Source organism: Patagioenas fasciata, chromosome Z (genome assembly GCF_037038585.1).
Source record: "Patagioenas fasciata isolate bPatFas1 chromosome Z, bPatFas1.hap1, whole genome shotgun sequence".
Taxonomy (NCBI): Eukaryota; Metazoa; Chordata; class Aves; order Columbiformes; family Columbidae; genus Patagioenas; species Patagioenas fasciata.
Genome location: NC_092560.1, coordinates 76,047,776 through 76,065,868, shown reverse-complemented (window position 1 = coordinate 76,065,868; position 18,093 = coordinate 76,047,776). Strand labels below are relative to the sequence as shown.

At 52.5% G+C, this 18,093-nt stretch overlaps 1 protein-coding gene across 4 annotated transcripts in view; it reads left to right on the top strand.

The window, feature by feature from the left end:
• Positions 1-1,760: 1,760 nt before the first annotated feature.
• CNTFR (ciliary neurotrophic factor receptor) overlaps positions 1,761-18,093 on the top strand; it is a 216,199-nt gene continuing 199,866 nt past the window's right edge. For 2 of the 4 annotated variants that reach the window (XM_071802310.1, XM_065860716.2), the window contains exon 1: positions 1,887-2,069. The gene's annotated coding sequence lies outside the window, so the exon portion shown is untranslated. Of the gene's footprint in view, positions 1,777-1,885; positions 2,070-18,093 lie in introns of those variants that run through there. The other 2 variants (XM_071802309.1, XM_071802308.1) reach the window with 2 other exon arrangements.

The window sequence follows — 18,093 nt, the reverse complement described above, 5'->3', positions numbered from 1 at the left end:
AGAAGTATTAGGATGCCAGGGAAAGCGGGAACATGCCAATGGGAGTATTTCTACCAAGTCCTCTCTGCGGAGTTTTCTTGCGTGCATTGTTTCCTGAGTCACAGGGATTTGTGCTGGGAATGCTCAGATTATCTGGAAGCTGAAACAGCCCTTACTGCTGACTCAAATGCTGATGTGCACGGAGCAGCACCCCAGCGCTGCCACAAGCCCCTGGGGTGGGGGCCAGGATAGAGGACTCCCCAGAGCTCTGCAGGGCTATCCAAAGAGCCTCTGTGAGCACGGCTCTCTGTCCATCACCAGCACCTAGACCCTGGCAGGGAGCAGTCTGTTCCTCTGTGAGAATTTGTCTCTTCCAGGCTGGGGAAACAGAGTATTTATCTGCATGCTGGCAGACAAGAGGGTGATGTGGCTGGGACAGGATGTTTTCCCAACCCCCCCCACCTGATGGCATCCCCCAGCCAGTGCCACCACGGTGCCAGCTGGCCTTTCCCCAAAAGCCCCACAAAGTGTTCGCAATTGCCTGTGGGGGTGGCAGGAGTTGGAGGGGTGGGAGCCCAGGGAGGGCAATTTCTCCTTGGCCTCCTGCTCTTCCTTGCCCTGAGGCCACTCGGTTGTCCTTGCTCACTCTCCCTTTGGCTCCTGCTTGTTTGGCCTCCCTGCCACTTTAATTTCAGCAATTCCTTGGAAAGAGTCATTTTCCATAACTCAGCTCACAGTGAAGCCCTCTGCCTGCCAGCTCTGCCTTCTCACACGTGTTGCTGGCGTGCCCCAGCAGCACACGCCTGCACCTGCCCAGCCAGCCCTGCCTGTCCCAGTCTTCTGCACACCAAAGCCTCACACCCGGCTCCTGTTCCCCCTTGGCACGTTTCATGTTGGCACTCCCGAATTCCGTCGTGCCACACGTCTGGAGCAGGCGCCATGGCCTGGTAACCCTGGCATGGTCACCCCTGCAGCTCCTCCCTCATCGGAAATCATTGTGACCAGCATGTCTGTCCTTTTCGCCCTGCAGACCCCCCTCATGTGTGACAGCTGAAGGGATTTACCTGCAATGGGAAATGGGGTGACCCTACCTTGCCATGGGGGATCCCACAGCATGGTGGTGTGATGGATGGGCAGGGTGGGCTTGTTTGGCACACAGCAGCAGGTTGCACGCGAGTGGGAAAGGTGGGTGAGTGTGTGGTGGGCTGCTTGTGCATCGCTTGTGCAAGAGGCTGTGGGAGCACAGCGTTGTGTGTGTTGGGCGTTCAGCTGTGCAGTGTGAGTGTGTGTGTGTGTGTGTGTGAGAGGGGTGTGTGGTGCTTTCATTTCAGTTTGGATCTGCTCGTGGGGTGCATTCGTTGTGCACTCTGAGAAGGAGCTTGTGCAAGGGGGTGTGGCACTCACAAGTGGGGTGTGTGCAAGAAGGTGTGCAAGTAGATGTTAGTGCAGCGCCTTCACTTCGGTTTGTGTCTCTTGATGGCGGGGAGTGTGCAGGAAGGGTGTGCAAGACAGTGTGTGTGTGACTCCATGTGCGCAGGCACACACGAGTGTGCATGTAGCGGGCAGTGAGCACACTGTCTTCACTCAGGTCTGCATCTCCTGGGAGATGGGGGCTCTCGCAGTGTGCCCCCTGCCCTCGCACGCAGGGGCCGTGCTGTGCGCGGTGTGGGTGTCTGTGTGCGTGGCTCCGGGCTCGCGGTGCTTTCACGAGTGTGCTCCGCCGTGTGCATTTGCACGGCGCGGAGAGGGAGGAAGCGTGTGTGCGGTGCCTACCTCCGGCTCAGCATCCGCGGGGAGGTGTGTGTGTGTGGAAGCTGCGTGTCCGCAGGGGCGGCGGCCGCCCGTGGGGGTGCGGGGGGGGTGCGGGCGTGGGGCGGGTGCGCGCGGCGGGGCCGGGAGCGCGTCCGCGGCGCTGTGCCGGGGGGTGCGGGCTGAGCTCATCGCTGGCTCCCCGGCGCTCCTTACCAGTGGCTTCTGCGGTCACATGGGTTATGTGCTGGAGTTTAAAAGAGCTTATAGCCCCCGAGCCGGTGCAGAAGCAGCCCGTGGTTGCATGGGGTAGAGCCGGGAGCGGCGGCGAGGAGGGCGCCGTGAGTACCGGGCAGCCGGGGCCGGTGGGCGGTGCGGGGTGTCCCCCCACCCGCAGGACGGGGCAGGGGCGGTGGGCGGGCGCGGGGGTCAGCGGAGGCGAGCCCCGGTGCCCGCCGCCGAAGTGCCGCTGCCTTTTGGGCGAGGCGAAAAGGGGAGGCGGGGGGGTGGCGGCAGCGCTTGCTGGTGTGTCCTGCCGCCGCGCACCTTTCTCCAGCGCGCCCACGCGTGTCTGCGCCCTGCCGTGGGCCGCGTGTCCACCCCCCACGCCGCCGCCGCTGGGGCGAAGCCCACGAGGAAAAATAATTTGTGCAACTTACTTTCCCTGCTCCGCCGTGTGTGTGCGTGTGTCCGCCCTGCGCCCCGGCCGGGCGTTCCCGGCGGGGAGGGATGGAGGACACAGGGTTGGAGCGGCTCTGCACCCGCAAGGGCAGCGGGTCCGCGGCGGGGAGGCGCGGCGGGACCCCCCGCAACAGCGGGGAGGGCATCGTGGCCGCCGGGAACGGCATCAGGTTGAAGGCTGGGAAGGGATGAGCCCTCCTGCCTGCTGCATTGCATGAGCAGGGCTGGAGCCGAGGTTGCGGGGTGGCTCTTTGTAAAGCGGAGCCCGTGGATTTCCTGGGCGGGAGAGCAGACTTTTTCTTCGTTTCTCCAAAGGCACAAGCTGCCCTTTCCTCTGCTGTGGCAACGCTGATTTTCTTTTTTTTTTTTCTTTCTTTTTTTTTTTTTTTTGGGAGGGGGGTGTTGATTTTATATAAGAAAGCGTCTGCTTGGCGCTTATGTGGAACTGCTCTCCCTGAACTAGGCAGTTCATCCCGAGCGCGAGTAGGAGGGCTGCTTTCCAGAATTGCATAATACACACCGATCCCTTTGCTGCACAAACTCTCTGACATTTCCAGATCTTGGTGACTTCCCCCACTGCAATCTTTAAACCGGATTGGGACTCCAACCAGTGCATGAGCTGATCTGTGCTGCCTTCACTGGGGACAGAACCTGGTGTGCATGTTTTGGCTTTCCTGGCTCCTCCAGCAGTTGTTTCTTAGTCCACTAAACTTTTTTGGTATAGAGATTGGCACTTCTCTGTCTTAGAAAGCCCCTTTCTTCCCCACCCTGTGCTTGTAGACACACGTGTAGGTTCTACACAGAGCACAGGTTTCAGAAAGGGAATTGCCTGCAAAGCCATTTGATTTCTTTTTCACCTCTCTTCGTGTTTCAATTTATGGGGTAGTCCAGGAGGTCTTTTCCTCAGATTGCTTTTTACTCAGGAACTTGCTGACTTCTGCTGGGGTTCTGCTCATTCAACTCTCCCGGTGCCCACTCTATGTGCGCGCATGTTCTTTACCTCTGTGAGGGACAACAGGACCTGCACAGGCTGCTGCCAGTCCTGCCGGCCGTGCGCGCAGGCAGCGAGGCAGGGACACTGGCTACCTGCAAGTATGTGGAGCAAGCCATCCTTGCTCCCAGCTCTCTGCCCCTCCGTGAGGAGTTGGAGCTTTGCTGTGACAGCTGGAGGTGTGCGAGGGATGCTCGTGTCCGACTGGGCATCTCACTGGGACCAGGTCTTGAGACCACAGCTCACTGGGGCTCACCGGGGAGGGTGGACTTTTCTGAGACAGGCTGTACTTTGGGAATGAGAGCCCCGTGCCTGGCAGACTTATTTGCAACAGCACTTTCGGGTAACTTCATCAGAGCCTGTTGTCTGAGCAGGCCAAGCCACGATCTGATAATTGTGCATTATCTTTGGTCTGATTTACCCCAAGAGGACCTGATCCTGCCAAAGCACTGCATCCCCATCCCCATGGAAGGTGTTCAGCACCTCCTGGACGTGGGAAGGAAGAAGCCCTGATACCTCTCATAGCCACAAAGCTTATGGTGCACATACATACACAAACAACTGTGCAGCCAAGGCTCAGCTTTTGGAGACATAGCTGACTCTTCGAAGCTGGCAGCAGGAGTTTTTCGGGTGCAAGCCCCAGCTCCTGGCCATTCTCAATTAATTCCCCGGCAAGCTGGGGAATACATCCTGCCCCAGCTCAGGCTGAGGCTGGGGCTGGGTGTGCATCTGGGAGCCTGTCTCTCTGCTCTCTCGTTTATTATTGCTGCCGCTGCCATTACGCCTGACAAATGGGAGTTGCTGAGTAATGTGCTGTTTGTGTGTAAATATCTGAGTGCTCGCAGCTGAGCTCACTCCTGCGACTTTGCAGGAAGCCGTCTCAGCACCTCTCCCCTGTGCAGACCTGGGAGAGCAAAGACATCCTTCTGCGGGGACCTTCCCGCCGCTCCCAGTGGTTTTAGCCTTCGCTCTTCACTGCTTCCCTGCGAGCGTGAAGTCTCCATCACTCGGGTTAATGTGGAGGCCCTGCTGCGTTCCTGAGTGTGAGTCAAGGGTGGGAAAGGGCTCTGTGTGTGTGTGCGCGTGTGTGTATTGTGTGTACACCTTGGGCACGGAGGCATGGTTGCTCCCAAAGGTCCTTGTCGTAGGCAGAAAGAGTTTTTGGGGACTTTGTGTGTTTTGATAGAGACAGTCACGCAAAACTAGGAAAGGAGTTTTAATCTGGATTGTTGTTGGGGGGGGGCGTTGTTTGGTTGGTTTGGTTTGGTTGTTTTTTTTTAATCTCAGCCCTGAGTTTCCCTTAATTTTATCCCATTACTGCTGAAGATGCTAAATTATTCCTTCCCATATCATTTTCATCCCATTTGCAGATTAGTATCCGACTGCTTCTGTCAGTACTTGCTCAGCCCAGCTAGACTGATCGCAGCTCTTTTAATCTGCCCTTGTAAATCAATCCCTTCTGCCTCCTGTTCATTTTTGTCGCTCGTTTTTCTGAAATCCCTCCAATTTGTCCATTTTGTGTCGGTGACGTATGCCTGGCCCTAAACATGATGTATACCAGGCATGGCAGCGTGAGGGAAGGACACCTCCTCCCCTCCCACCCCGCTGGGGCTTGTGATGCTTTGTCAGCACTGAACTGAGTTACTTCCCCATTATTCTAAGCTATAGTCTCTGTTCGATGTTGCAGAAGAAAGCAGCATACCCAGGTCAGTGCCCTGGGGAGAATTCCTCCAAATTTTGCTGATGAGTTGCCAAGGTTTGTGTGCTGCTACCCCAGGCTGGAAGGGACCGATGCTCTAGATGCTGTCCATGGGGTGTTTCTCCCCATGAAAGCTAATAGTTGAATGAGGAGGGATAAGCAAAATAAGAGAGGGCAAGCTGCATCAGGGCTGCTGGACAGATGGGGAAACTGAGGCACGTGCCTGGGCTCCACGCATGTTCCTCTGTTCTTGTCCACCACATGCCTTTTGTTTAGATGCTGTCTGTGGGGTCCAGTCCCAGTTAAATCCATTAGCACTGCAGCCAGCATGGGCATTTTTCTGGGAGATACTGGATCTCACTGCTTGCTCAGAGCAGGCTGTCAGGCAGGGATGCTGAGTTCTGCGCTAGTTCTGTGCATCACTTCTTGTGCTGATGGCCAGAGCTCAATGCCACAGGTGTTCTCACGGGGGAGAAACAGGGACTTCGTGCAAAGGCAGTGGTGTCTTGCATTCATGCACTTCGCAGTTTTGTTATCCCAAACCCTGAGCTCCTAGCACCGCACGTTCTCATTAGCTGGAAGGGCCGTGCCCTTCCAGGGACCATCTATTTTTAGGAGGAGTTGTATTCTGGACAGTGTCCACCACAGATGCTCTCTGCCTCCTCCTCTTGGCCCCTCTCCAGGGACACCGCTCATGCTATCTGCTGCGGGGCAGATCTTGCTGAGCCTCTGTGGGAGCATCACGGAAGTGGCACCATGCTTGGCACAGGGACACTCAGGGTGACTATTGCTGGCTGGGCGGTGCTCAGAAGGGCCAGTAAGCTTGCGCTGCCCTTCACCTGAACTGTTGGAAATAGCATTTAATTGTGCTGTTGGTGCCGGCAGGACACAGTGCTGGCTTTACTTGCGGGATAAGTGAGGGCACAGCCCGGGCCAGGTGGTACCTGGTGCCGGTGCCCGGTGCCGGTCCGTTCGCCAGGATGACACTAGGGGGCATGAGATCTGCTGGAATCCCTTTGTCGGGGATGGGGATGGAGGATGCAAAGCCGCTCTGGACCCTTCACCCCCTCACTGCACATTTTGTAGGAATCTGAGTGTTAAACCCCAAAGGCTGCCCCGGGTAACTCGTCCTGCGGTGAGGGCAGGATACGGCTCTCCAGATGCTGTCCCACTGGATCCATGTATCTACAGCCGTGGAGCAGCACGAGTAAGGATGGGAGCGTTCAGCCAGAAAAACCTCTGAAGTAAGAAAGAGATGGACTCGGCCAGAGTGCCAGGGAGTCTCCAGAGAATTTGGGAAATCCAGGAAAACACCTATCATGATTTTAATGCCTCTCTGGAGGCACTGTCCAGAGCAGGGGTTAAGTTAGATTCAGGGATGGCTTTCAAGATGAAGCGTGTTGTGGTTTCATTTTCTGCTGGATGTTAAGTTCACGCATGATGTCTCCTCAGAGTCATGTTTTCTCAAAGCGGCAGAAACTTTAGAGTCTGATTTAATGAATGGTTGTGATCAATCTGAAACATGAGGGCGTTGTATGTGTATAAATATATTATACATATGTGTCCATGTATATATCTGGGTAGGGTGCGAAGAATGTGTTTTTGAAGGTATGTTTATGCATTTCTGCATACATTCAGCTGTAATATTGTCTTCTGTCCTTAAAATCTATTATTCCAGCTGTGAATGCATGTATGTATATTAAAACACTGTATACTGGAATCTCGCTCTCTTGTTATAACAAACCTCGTGAAAAGCAAATAAAGAGACATTGTTCTCATAGCAGCCTTGGAAGGGCTCAGTATTTATCTTCTATGAATTTTGATAGTTTTTGTTCAGCACATTTGCCGTTATGATGGTGTGGTTTTTTTTGCATATCTACTTAAAATTTTGCAGTCGTGGAAAACTGAAAACATTCAGATCGCTTCAGTTTATTCATTACTTAATGAAAACAGAAATCAAGCTTCTGGATTAAAATGTTGATGCTTGATAGAATTCTGGCGTATTAATTTCTGAATGGTTAGGGTTTTTAATGCCTTCTGTCGCTGGATACCAGGCTCTTTCACTGGAACACTGCTTGTCTCTGAAGGCCCCAGGCAATATTTTTAATAGCACACTGACGCATCGCAAATACCCCCATTCTCCTAGAAAAGGCTTTGCTGACTGTTGTCAAAAGTAGCACTAGCATGGCTAGAAATGAGAGATCAGAGGAGGACGATGCTGCTGCGTCGGTCCGTTTGCTTTGTGCCTCTGATGGAGGTTTTGCGCCCGGCCGTGCGGGTGCGTGTCTGTGCGGATGCGAGGGCGCTTCCCCAGCTGGTTTCTGAGCCGGGGCTGACGACCAGGGGCTTATTTATTTTGAAACGCCTTATGAAGTGGAAGGAGATCCGGAAAGAAACGCCGAGTCTACTTTTAAGTCAATTAGGGATTGTATCCGAAGGCGTGACACGGTTTGAAGAGGAGAGGGTGATTTGTCTGAAGGTGTTACCTAATTAGAGGGTATAGTCAGGGCTCTAATTAGCCGTGACACCCTAAAGATGTAATCGAAGTCCTCTTGAGGCACGGCTGATTGGTCGGCGTGGCTCTGAGCTGTCTGGGCAGCGTGACCGTGCGTGGCTGGGGCTGCCACCCTCTGTCCGGAGAAGCTCAGGTGCCGGCGCTAGAAAAAGCCGTTTTCCTTCAGGTGACTTGCGATGCTCTTCGGGGCTGCTGCCAGCATCGAGTGAAGTTCATAAAGTAGCAGAATGAAAGGAAAGCTGCGGCAGATGGAAAAATTAATACTAGTGCCCATTATGTGGGAAATCTCCTTTCTCTTTTCCCCTAAGGGATTGTCTTCTGCTTGCTCCCTGCTCGGGGGAGGCTGGGGAAGGAAGGCTGGGAGGGTTTGCAATAAATGATACTGTACTGTAGTACTCGCGTCTGTGTTTACAGCAGCTGGTGGAGGGAGCAGGACTCCTCTCCTAACATTGCCTTACAGAGGGGACATGGGATCAACTGAAATCTGGCTTGCCTGGACCTGGTTGCATTTAAATACTACGCAACACACCCCGTGAGCAGGGGAACTGGCGGGGGAAGCGGCATGAGAAATACTGGTGAGGGGGAGAGGCTGCTGGGACGCTTTACCTCGATGCTAGAAGTGACTCACAGCCTGGATGTCTGCTGACCCAAAACTGGGTGGTGGGGTGGTTGGTCCCCATCTGAGAGGAGGCACTGGGGGCTGCTCTCACTCCCTGCTTTTTTACCATTGAGTCAGTTGATATTTACTGAATCTGTTCTCTCCATTGTGTGAGGAGAGGACAGTGTTAGTTGCCCATTCCCACCAGCGACACTAAAAGCCAGTAGGAGCCAGGTGGAGCTGGGGAGTTGGCTGGTGAGTGAGTGTGGAGAGCGGGGCTTATTGTCATTCTCAGTGTCAGTGAGTGAAAGCATCCTCTTCTTCATCAGGGCTGAGATCCCTGCTGCTATCAGAGCCCTGTTGAATTGCCATGTGTGTTTGAATCTGTCCCATCGCCACCCAAATGACCTCTGAGGGTGACGCTTACCTCTAGGAGCAGCAGTGGATGGCTCAGATCTCGTTGGGTGGAAGGAGCTACTGTTACTCCTCTTTCGATGGGAAGAGGAGATCCTTGGGGCAAGGCAGGGTCAGCTGTATATCTCATCAGTGCTGTGACTAGCCTCTCTCTACAGAGGGACTGGTGGCCAGCTTTGCTTTTGTAGGTAGTATCACAGGCCCCCTAAAGCAAACACACAACCAGGCACATCCCTGTGCCAGCAATTACTGATGGATGCGCCTGCTTTTAATTATGTAGGTGTTAAGCCAGTGAATGCATTTTGTTCACAAAGTTGCAGCCTAGTATTTTCCTGATTCTAGTGGTCTCTAGTGGCTTTCCCAGTCTCTGGAGCATGGGTGAGATGGGATGCAGTAGCTTGTAGGACCCTGCCATGGATTTGCAGGGCTGACCCACCTGGCTATCCCTGCTGCATGCTATTGCCATGGCTTCTCGGTCCCAGGGGACACACTGCTTTGCATTTTGGGATGCCATGGTGCTGTGCTATAGGTGATGGATAGGGAGGTAGAGAGGGTAGCTGCTTTTTGACTACTGCGCCGTCTTTGCTCCAGAAATAGCTTTTTTTGTGGTGACCACCAAGGCGTCTTACTGCTACGTGCTTTGCAAATTCCCAGCAGCACAGCTACAGATGAGTCAGACTGATCCCTGCCCAAATCCCGTGCAGGCACAGCAGCTATTGCATGCTGCATAGGATCATCTGTAAGAGGTGTAAAGTTCTCTTTGCTGGAGCTTTGCAAGCTGAGCGACGCAGAAGGAGAGATCTGTTGGTGTGTGCTTGGAGAAGGCAGGCTGGGCTGGCTTCCTTGGGGCCAGGCACAAGCATTCGCTTGTGAAATTAAAAAATATTACATATAATAAACGAAGCTTGTGTCTGCTTCGAGTATAGGTAAGCTCTCTGCACCATGGTCCTTTTGTCCATGGCTTAAAAAATGCTGGTGATAATGAGGACACATCCTCTCCTGTGGTTAAACCGTGGTTCTCAGATGCAAAAGGCAGGCAGCCTGAGCCAGTCTTTGCCAATGTATGGTTTACCCTCCTCTGTCCATCTGAAATAAGGGCTTGAAAAATAAATACATCGAAAAAAGAGACAACAAAATGCTGTTCTGAGACATTCAGTCAAAAAAAGCTCCATCCGGTCCTCCTGGCTTCTCACTTAGCAAAGAGCTCTAGAAATAATAGTGTTATGGCAAAGGAGCACCCACAAATAACTGTGGCTTTGGGGATGAAACAGCTTTGTTCTGGATGGACCTAGACGAAGTGCATTTTGTTGTTTGGGGTTTTTTTCTCCTGAAAGGGTGGGTTGTTCTTGCTCCCTGAATATGAGGCCCTTCAAAGCTGCCTAGGAGTGCTCAGCTTTGGACTCCTCACTGAGCCTGTTCCCCTTCCCCAGCAGGCTGAACGCCTGTGTCGGTGGGAGGCTGTCTGACTTGGGAACCCGGCTGGGGGGGTGGGAGAAGCCGCATGGACCAGCGTCCGATGTTTTTTCACAGCTCTCCCGTGCTGCGGTTCGGAGTGGCTTCCTCTCGCCCCATAGCCCGGACATGTGCGGGGCGGAGGGTTCCCCACACATGTTGCACAGACACATTTCCGTGCTGCCTCTTTTGTGCCTGCCCACCTATTTGCAGCTGGGGGAGCTGAAGCTGCTCTTTCTTGTGATTCATTAAAAAAAAAAAAAATAAAATAAAATTCTCTCTCTGGATGGAGTTGTCTGTGCTTTTATTGACCTGGTTCCGGGAACGACAAGAGGCTTTTCCGTCTCCTGGATGCGTGATTTCTACAAGGGCTCTCGAGCAGGGGCTGGCCCTTGCTGCTGGTGTGTTTCCAGCCTTCCTAACGTGATTAGTTTGACAGGCCCATTGGGTATGTTGGCAAGTCTAGTTTTTTTTTCATGCACAAAAGTAAGGACTGTGGCAGGGCACAGAGCATCCGCTGAAATCTGTGCTGCTGGGGGCATATGGGCTGCACAGTGTCTGTGGTCATGTCACCGATGTGCTGTGCCACCTGGCAGAAACCCCCTACCCTTGTGATGGGGCATATCTGTAAGTCCCAACTCCCAGGACATTTTGGGGTCCCCTGGTTTGGCTGTGATTGGAGTCATTAGCTTCTATCAACCATTTCCTATTTGCACATCCTGCTTCCTGGGCTCTGGTTTGGTGCATTCTTGCCCTTCCCCAGTAACCCTGAGGCACATGAAGTTTTTGGGGCTTGTTCAGATTGTATGAGGACTGGGAGAGGGATCATCAATGCTCTGTGTCCCCACTCTGCACAGTGCTTTTTGCTGTATAGACACTTCTGCACCCCAGACCTCTTTGCTTTGCTTCAGCAACTTCATGTTCACCCTAGCTTGCTCCTGTGCAAAGCAATGATGAAGAGTAACTTCTCCAACAGCCATGGTGGGTCCTTGACTTCAAGGGCATGCGGTATTTGTGCTCCCCAGCCTTGGCACGTCTGTCCTTGCAGTCAGGCTGGTAATGCTATTTTTCTCTGAGTAGGGTTGCTTTATGCACAGGGGAGAGCCAGTTGTGCACTCATGGACTTGGTGCCTCCCCAGGGCTGGCAGAGGGATGAAGGACAAGATGGTGTGACCTGCCCAGGTCAGAAGTGTCAATAGCAAAGGAAATGGGTTGATGATTTTGACTTTCTCTCTTACAACAAGGAACTGGGATGGTCTGACTTTGGGTCTAGGACACAAGCAAGAGGTTTGGTGTATTACACATCTGCATTTAGGCTTGGAGGGTTCCCCAAGGCTCCTTGCTATAGCCCAAGGCTGTTTGCTACAGTACATTACCAGGGTCAGACTTTAACCTTACCACCACCTGGTGCTGCAGGAAAGCATCATTGCCTGCAAAGAGGTGAAAGTCAAACCTGGAATGACTCTGGGATTTCCTTGAGGTCCCAGAGCAGAGCTGGTGGCAGAAAAACAGATTTCTGGAGTTGCTGACAGCTCATGCCAGCTGTGGGACATATTAGTAAATACCCTGTGTAGCCCAAAGCAGGGCATCCATCTCTCTGTGACGAACTGTGTGTTTATCTGTCTGTCTGTCTCTAGTTCTTCTGGCAGCTGAGCCCCTGAGATGACATTTAAAGGCTTTACATTATTTCTCTCTGGCCAGTTCTAGATCAAATTTGCTGAGCTGTCAAGCTGAAGATGCTTTTCTCCTAAGTGCTGGCCCTGCAATGGCTCACCCTGCTCCATCCCTGCATTGGAGGGGTCCAGCCGGGTTCCTCCTGCCTCAGCTGCCACTGGCAAAAACAGGTGGAGGCTGGAACAACAGCTCAGCTGGTGGATGCATGAAGAGAAACCGATTTTAACTTCCTTTTTCCCTGTTGCTCAAGCCATGCTGGAATCAGCTGGTGGTGGGTGTTCGAAAGCAGCCAATGGAGCCAGGGCTTGTGCTGGAAAAGGAGTGCTAGGATAAAGAGGGCAATGATACGGACTTGCATGCAATCCTTTCTTCCTCCTCGAGCCGCATCTGACCTGCGTGTCAGTGGTGAGCATGCGTGTGATGAGCCTGGGGGTTCTCAGCCGAGTCCCAGCAGGCTGCATGTCTGCCTTGAGACAACCAGGGCGAGTGACAGTAATCAGTGGCTTGCCTGCTGGATTTCAGCAAGGAAGGCAAGCACTTGTCCATGCGTGGTGAGTAAATTGCTCTCTTGTCCCTGTAGGCTGTCACTCTAAGGCTTTGCCATGCTCTGCTGGCAGGGAGCAGCACCAGAGGGTGCCTCCACTGCTGCTGTCTGCCTTGGGGACAAGCGCAGACACGTGTCTCCAGCTGGAAGTTAGCTTGGGGAGCAGAGAACCCTCCCCAGAACACACATTTGCAAGCTCTGGTGTGTTGTAGTCCCTCCCGAGCAGTCACAACCTTCTGCCATCATGTGAACTGGGAGGTCGCTGAGTTCAGTGCCTGTTTCCCAGCATGAAAAGGTGATGGTGTCACCTCTGCTCTGGAGCATCAGAGAGCAGGGATGGCTGCACATGCTGGAGGTACAGATGTTCTTTGGTCCCAGTCCCTGAAACTGGTTCCAGCTTTGATCCTCCGTGCATTTTCGAGGGCTTTGTGCAGTGTGATTTTAACCCCTTCCTCTTGTGCAAGCCTCCTCCCTGACCGGGCCTGATGATGAAGTCAGTCCTGAGACAGATGTATTTTCCTGGCTTTTTCCAGGCTCTCATCTCTCACTTGATGCCCACCAAACCCTGCACAGTGTCTGTTGGGAGCTGCCTGAGCTCTGCTCAAGCAGCATTTTCCAGGAGGGACGGCAGTTCAGAGGATCCTATGTAACTCAGTAGGGTGACGACAGTCTAACCCATCTGATGGCCCTCTTGCAGCCCTGGCACTCACTGCCATGCCCAGGGAGGACACCAAGCAGCTGCTCGACAGCAGAGACATGAAATGACCTGCATCTTGGCTTTTAAGGGTAGAGTCAGCACATGTGGATGGAGCAAGACTGTGACACAAGCAATTACAGTGTTAGCTTCAGTGACCAGAAGCCTGAGGTTGTTCCTGTCACCCAGGCTAGGAGATGAGAGGAATTTAATTATCATTCTAACTTCTTCCAGAAGCAGCTCAGATGCCTCAGCAATACACAACTTTCTAGATTTGAAAGAGGGGAGAGAAAAACAAAGGACCTCTCCTTTTGCTGAGTCTCGGCCAGCTAACCCTTTCAGCCATGCTGTGCCCAGATGGTGTCACCAGCCTCCCTGGGGCTGACGATCCTCTCTGAAGACACCCTCTGGCACAGCCGTGCCAAGAGAACAGCAGGGCAGCATCTCCTCCCTTCTGCAGAGGTGGGATCTGCTGTAGGTAGAGCCTGCATCCTGGTAGTTCTCAGTTTCAAAGCCCTCCCTTCTCGCTGTCCTCCTGCAATTGCTGCTGTGGACATTAATTTTTCCCAGATTTCTGCTTCCCTTTGAATATCTCTGTTATGGATCATTTTCCTTGCATGTGTTAGCTGGTATTTTCCCAAAGCTGAATCTTGTGCTATTTCCTGCCTGTCTTGCTATAATTCCTCTTGCTCCCTTTTCCATTATGCCTAAACCCACCTTGATTTTTGTTTCTGCTCCCTTTGGGTGAGACTGTTTGCCCCTCTTGTTCTGAAAGTTTGCAAGAGGGGAAGGAACTGGCCGTTTAAAAGAGGAGAAGTCCTGCCCATCTGTGTCTTGCTTAGTACCTCCCCAGCTGGAGAAGAGTGACTCCTCCAATGATAGCCAGGGTGGGAGGATAAATCAGGTGTGTTAGGGGTGGGGAGGGCTCTGTAGGAAAGGAAGGGTTGTGGGGCTGGCACTGGCAGGAGTTTTCTGGGGCTCCGGGGTGAAGCTCCTGGCTGCAGTGGTGACTGGAGGTAAGCTGGGAGCTCCTATACTGGGAGGTCTGGTGGACCAAGAGGCAATGAGGATGTAAGGATGAGGCTGTGAGGCCAGGCTAGAAAAGAGGGGTGTCTTCTCTGTAGTGGGCTGGTTGGGGTTTCATGTTGGTGGGGGACATAGAAAATATTTGGCTTGTCCTTCAGCAGTGTTTTTCCACAGTTCTCTGTAGCTTCCCAAGTGGAAACTTTTTTTAGGCTCGAAGTCACCCCTGTGCAATCTCTTCCTCAAGCTGTGTGTGCTGCTCAAGCTGGGGCTGTATGGGAAGTGTGTGATAACTTTTTTGTGGCTCCTTGTTTAGGTCTTGCCTTCTTAATTGCTAGTTGTAGCTTTTATCTCTTGCAGCTGCTGCTCTTGCTGTTTGTCTCCCCTGAAGGAGAAGGGAATAGCAATAAGGGGAACAGGATTACTGCACACCCCTCATCCTCACTGCGTGCCCTGAGCTGGGGCTGGAGCGTCCCTGGTGTTGGGTCTCCTTGCTTTGCCCTGGTTCTCACGCAGCTGACTGTGCTGGGACATATCCAAAAGGGGTGGGCAGCCTTGTTTGCAGGAGCAGACAGAAACAGGGAGTGGGGGGGTGCTTCTGAGAGGATGAAGTGGAAGGGGTGGCTTTTCACATCTGGAGCAATGAGCCTCTTCATGCACCCATTTTTTAGACCTTGCCTTTCCTTGTACCCTTCATCAAAGTAGCAGGACAACACTCCTTTTCCCAAAGCCCAGTCGGTGCAAGGGGACCACTGCATCATGCTACAAGCTCCAGGAGCCAGACAGTGGCTTAAAGACTAAATATATCTGCTGCTGCAGCTCTCGGCTTCTACAGAAATAAATCTTGCAGAGGTAACTTTCTGCTGTGCAGTTCTCAGGGCTGGCTCTGCTGTGGTTTCCATTGAGATAGTATTTGGCTAACACAGCCAAACATGAGTGGAACAAGCCTGGAGCTGTATAGAAAATGATAAGATAAGGTAGGGTTATGATTTGCCTGTCTGATCCTGAAGCTTTGTGCATTATTTAGTGTGTGTAGCAGGAGGTCAGTAGCCTCCTGATAATTTTCATTAGATTAGTTGGGCAGGATAATCACCTGCTCAGGAAAAAACAACTTAACACTGTCTGTTCAATAGTTGGGGTTTAACTGAAAATAAATAGTCTTGTAATTATAAGGACATTGTCAAGGTCAAGAGGCTCAAAGGCTCACTTTCTTTTTTTCCTCTGGTATGTTTACAGAGATCCTGCAATTCTTTGTGATTTTTTTTTTTTCCCTTTTCTTCTGTCAAATTCAAACCAAGAGCTTCAAAGCTCTTAAAGGAAATTCAACACTTCCACAGCAGTGGACGTGAGTGGTGTTGCAATTGTCAAGTGGTGCTTGTGCCCTGCTGCAGCTGAGTGACCCCATGCTAATGAGCAGGGCACTTGCTCGTGAGATGGAGTGCCAGCATGAGCAGACCTGATTGGGGCAGAGATGCTCTTCCCTCCTCATTTGTGCTAACTGTGGGATGGATCCATCCCAGAAGACCAGGCTGTGCACTACACTCTTCCACATTAGCAGCGAGCATCAGTGGTCAGCCCAGTACAAGTGCCACCCTGTTGGAATGAGATTGTGCATCAGCTACTGGGAGTGATTTTGTTGCTGTAGTTAGCTGCTGCTTTCAGAGAGCCCAGGAGGGAAAAGGTGGGAGTGAACCTGATGCTCTAATCAGTACCAATGGGCTCTGCAAGGGGAAGCAAATAGGATATTAAAGCTAGAATTGGTGCTTGTGCACTGCTGAAAAGCCTGCCCTTTTCCACCCTGGAAGTGGCTATGTTTGCTATTTATCTTCCTTGATTGCATGCAGAAAATAAAGCCTAGAGGGATCTTTGTAACCATCTAATCTGGCTGGCTACAGGACCAAAGTTTGCTGGGTGAGATGTGGGCAGAGCTTGCAGGTGCTTAGGGTGTGTTCAGAGTTCACCCAGCAAACTTTGGGTGCCCAAAGTGATGGGTAGCTTGTTTTGTCTGTTCTGAGCACTTTGGTTCTTTGGCAGTGCATTGCAATGGCAGGTAGCCTTGCTTTGAAGCAAGCAGTGGTGTGGGATAAATGGGGGAAGATCTCAGCTCGCTGTCCTGAGCTCGGCTGTGAGCCAGGGGAGCTGCTGGCTGCACAGAGTGACTTCAAACCCGGTAAACTATGTGGCAGAAGAGACAGCATTTGCATGCTTGTGCCAGCTATGCATGTCTCTGGTGTGGAACAAGTGAGCTGCTGATGTGGCCAGGTGAGCTAGTGCATTGAGCCCTTGCTGCTTTCAGGTTTTGTTTTTCCCCAATGTAATTGCTCGTAAGTGGGGATTGTCATCAGCGGAGCTGGTGGGGATCACGCTCAGTCCTTCTTCACAGGAATCCGCTGCTTTCCCCCGTCGCAGGCTTTGATGGATGCCCCAGGCAAAGCGAGGGCACGGCTTGGCCTGACGTGCCAAGTGACAGATCGCGTGGTCTGATGACTGACGGCACGCGTCCTGTGGCAGGCGTGCGGGTCTCCCTCGCTCTTCCTCTGCAGGAGTTGGGAGGAGAGGGGGCTGCCTTGACAGCTTGTTTTGAAAGCAAAATATCTCCAGGGCTGGATTGCTGGATTCTTTTTTTTTTTCCCTCCTCTCCACATCATATACCCCCCCACCTTTTTCTTCTTTGCTTGACAGAAAAAGCATAACTTGTCTTTGTTTAATTGGTGCTTTGTGCCTGTCTCCTGCCAGAACTCGGCGGAGAGGGGGCTGGCTGGATCAAAACGGCTTGAAGCTGGGAAGCTGTTATACGTCTGGCCTGCCTGTTTAAAACAAACCAAAAAAAAAATCAACTTTTATTTCTCTCCCACACTCGCAGTTGTAAGCTAGCTCCTTGTGCACCATAAAAGCAAAGTGGCAGGTGCTGTTGTAAGCCCTCTGCAGAAGACACCCCGTTGGAGGAATCCGATTGATGCGTGGAGCGTGCAGCTGAGCGCCAGCGAGACGGTGCACTGCACGCTTGACCTTCTGCTGAGCATGGGGTTTGGAGCATCTAATTGGCGGCATCTTGTAAGGCTTCAGACTGCTTCATGACCTTACAAATAAGACTCGCCGGTGCCTGAAACACAAAACAAATGCATCACAGCTCAAGTGGGAAATGGCTCTGCCATGCAGTGGCATGCCGGCAGCAGGACGAGCTTCTTGCATAGATGCTTCCTATGTAAGCAGGGAAAAAGCAGGGTTAGAGCAGTGCCCCCAGCTTTCCGTGAGGATCCCTTCAACCACCTTGTTTTGGTTTCCATCTCTGTTGAGTATCTGCAATGATGTGAGGCCACATAGCGTGTCCCTGGGGAGGTGGCATATCTGTGGGAGATTCCATGCACTTGTGCTGTCTTCAAGCACTAATTCTGGCAGAAAACAGAATCAAGCTGCCTGCACTGAGACCTGCTGGAACCTTTGCAGGCTGGGCTCTCTCTGGTCTTTGCAGAGCAAAAGCGGTGAAATAGTTTGCTGCAATACGTGGGTCATGCCTGGCTGAGCACTCCTTCCTTTAAGGGACTGCAGCTCCCTTCCTGGACTCCTGGAAGGGCCCCCGTGTCCCCTTGTGCTGCTTGTTCCAGCCCTATCTGTTGAGGTGGCTGGGTCAACAGCCTTTCTTAGGGGCTAGGTGTCCCTTTGAGGTCCCTTCCAGCTGGATCCATCCCTGTGCAAGGTGACAGCAAGAAAGTAAATTGCTTGGACTTTTTTTTTTGTCTCTACTTTGGAGTTTGCAGATGCTTCTGCCCTTCCCCAGCCAGAGGCAGGGGCAAGGCAGCAGCTGGTTCTGGTTTGGAGGCATATCCTAGCCCTGCCGGGCTGTGCTTCTAGCTCTCTGCCTTGCAGAAGCATAGGTAGCTCTTGGTGTAGACCAGCCCTGATGCATGTGGGGCAGAGGAAATGGAGTTGATTGGAAGTGGCTTCACAGCACTTGCTTGCTCGCTTCGGAGGCACCAGAGCAAACCTGGTGCTGCGGCAATGCTTCTAGGTGTTTCTAGGGTTCCTTATCAGTATGATGGGAGCAATGCATAAAGTGGCTTGTTTTTCAACATTAGGCTG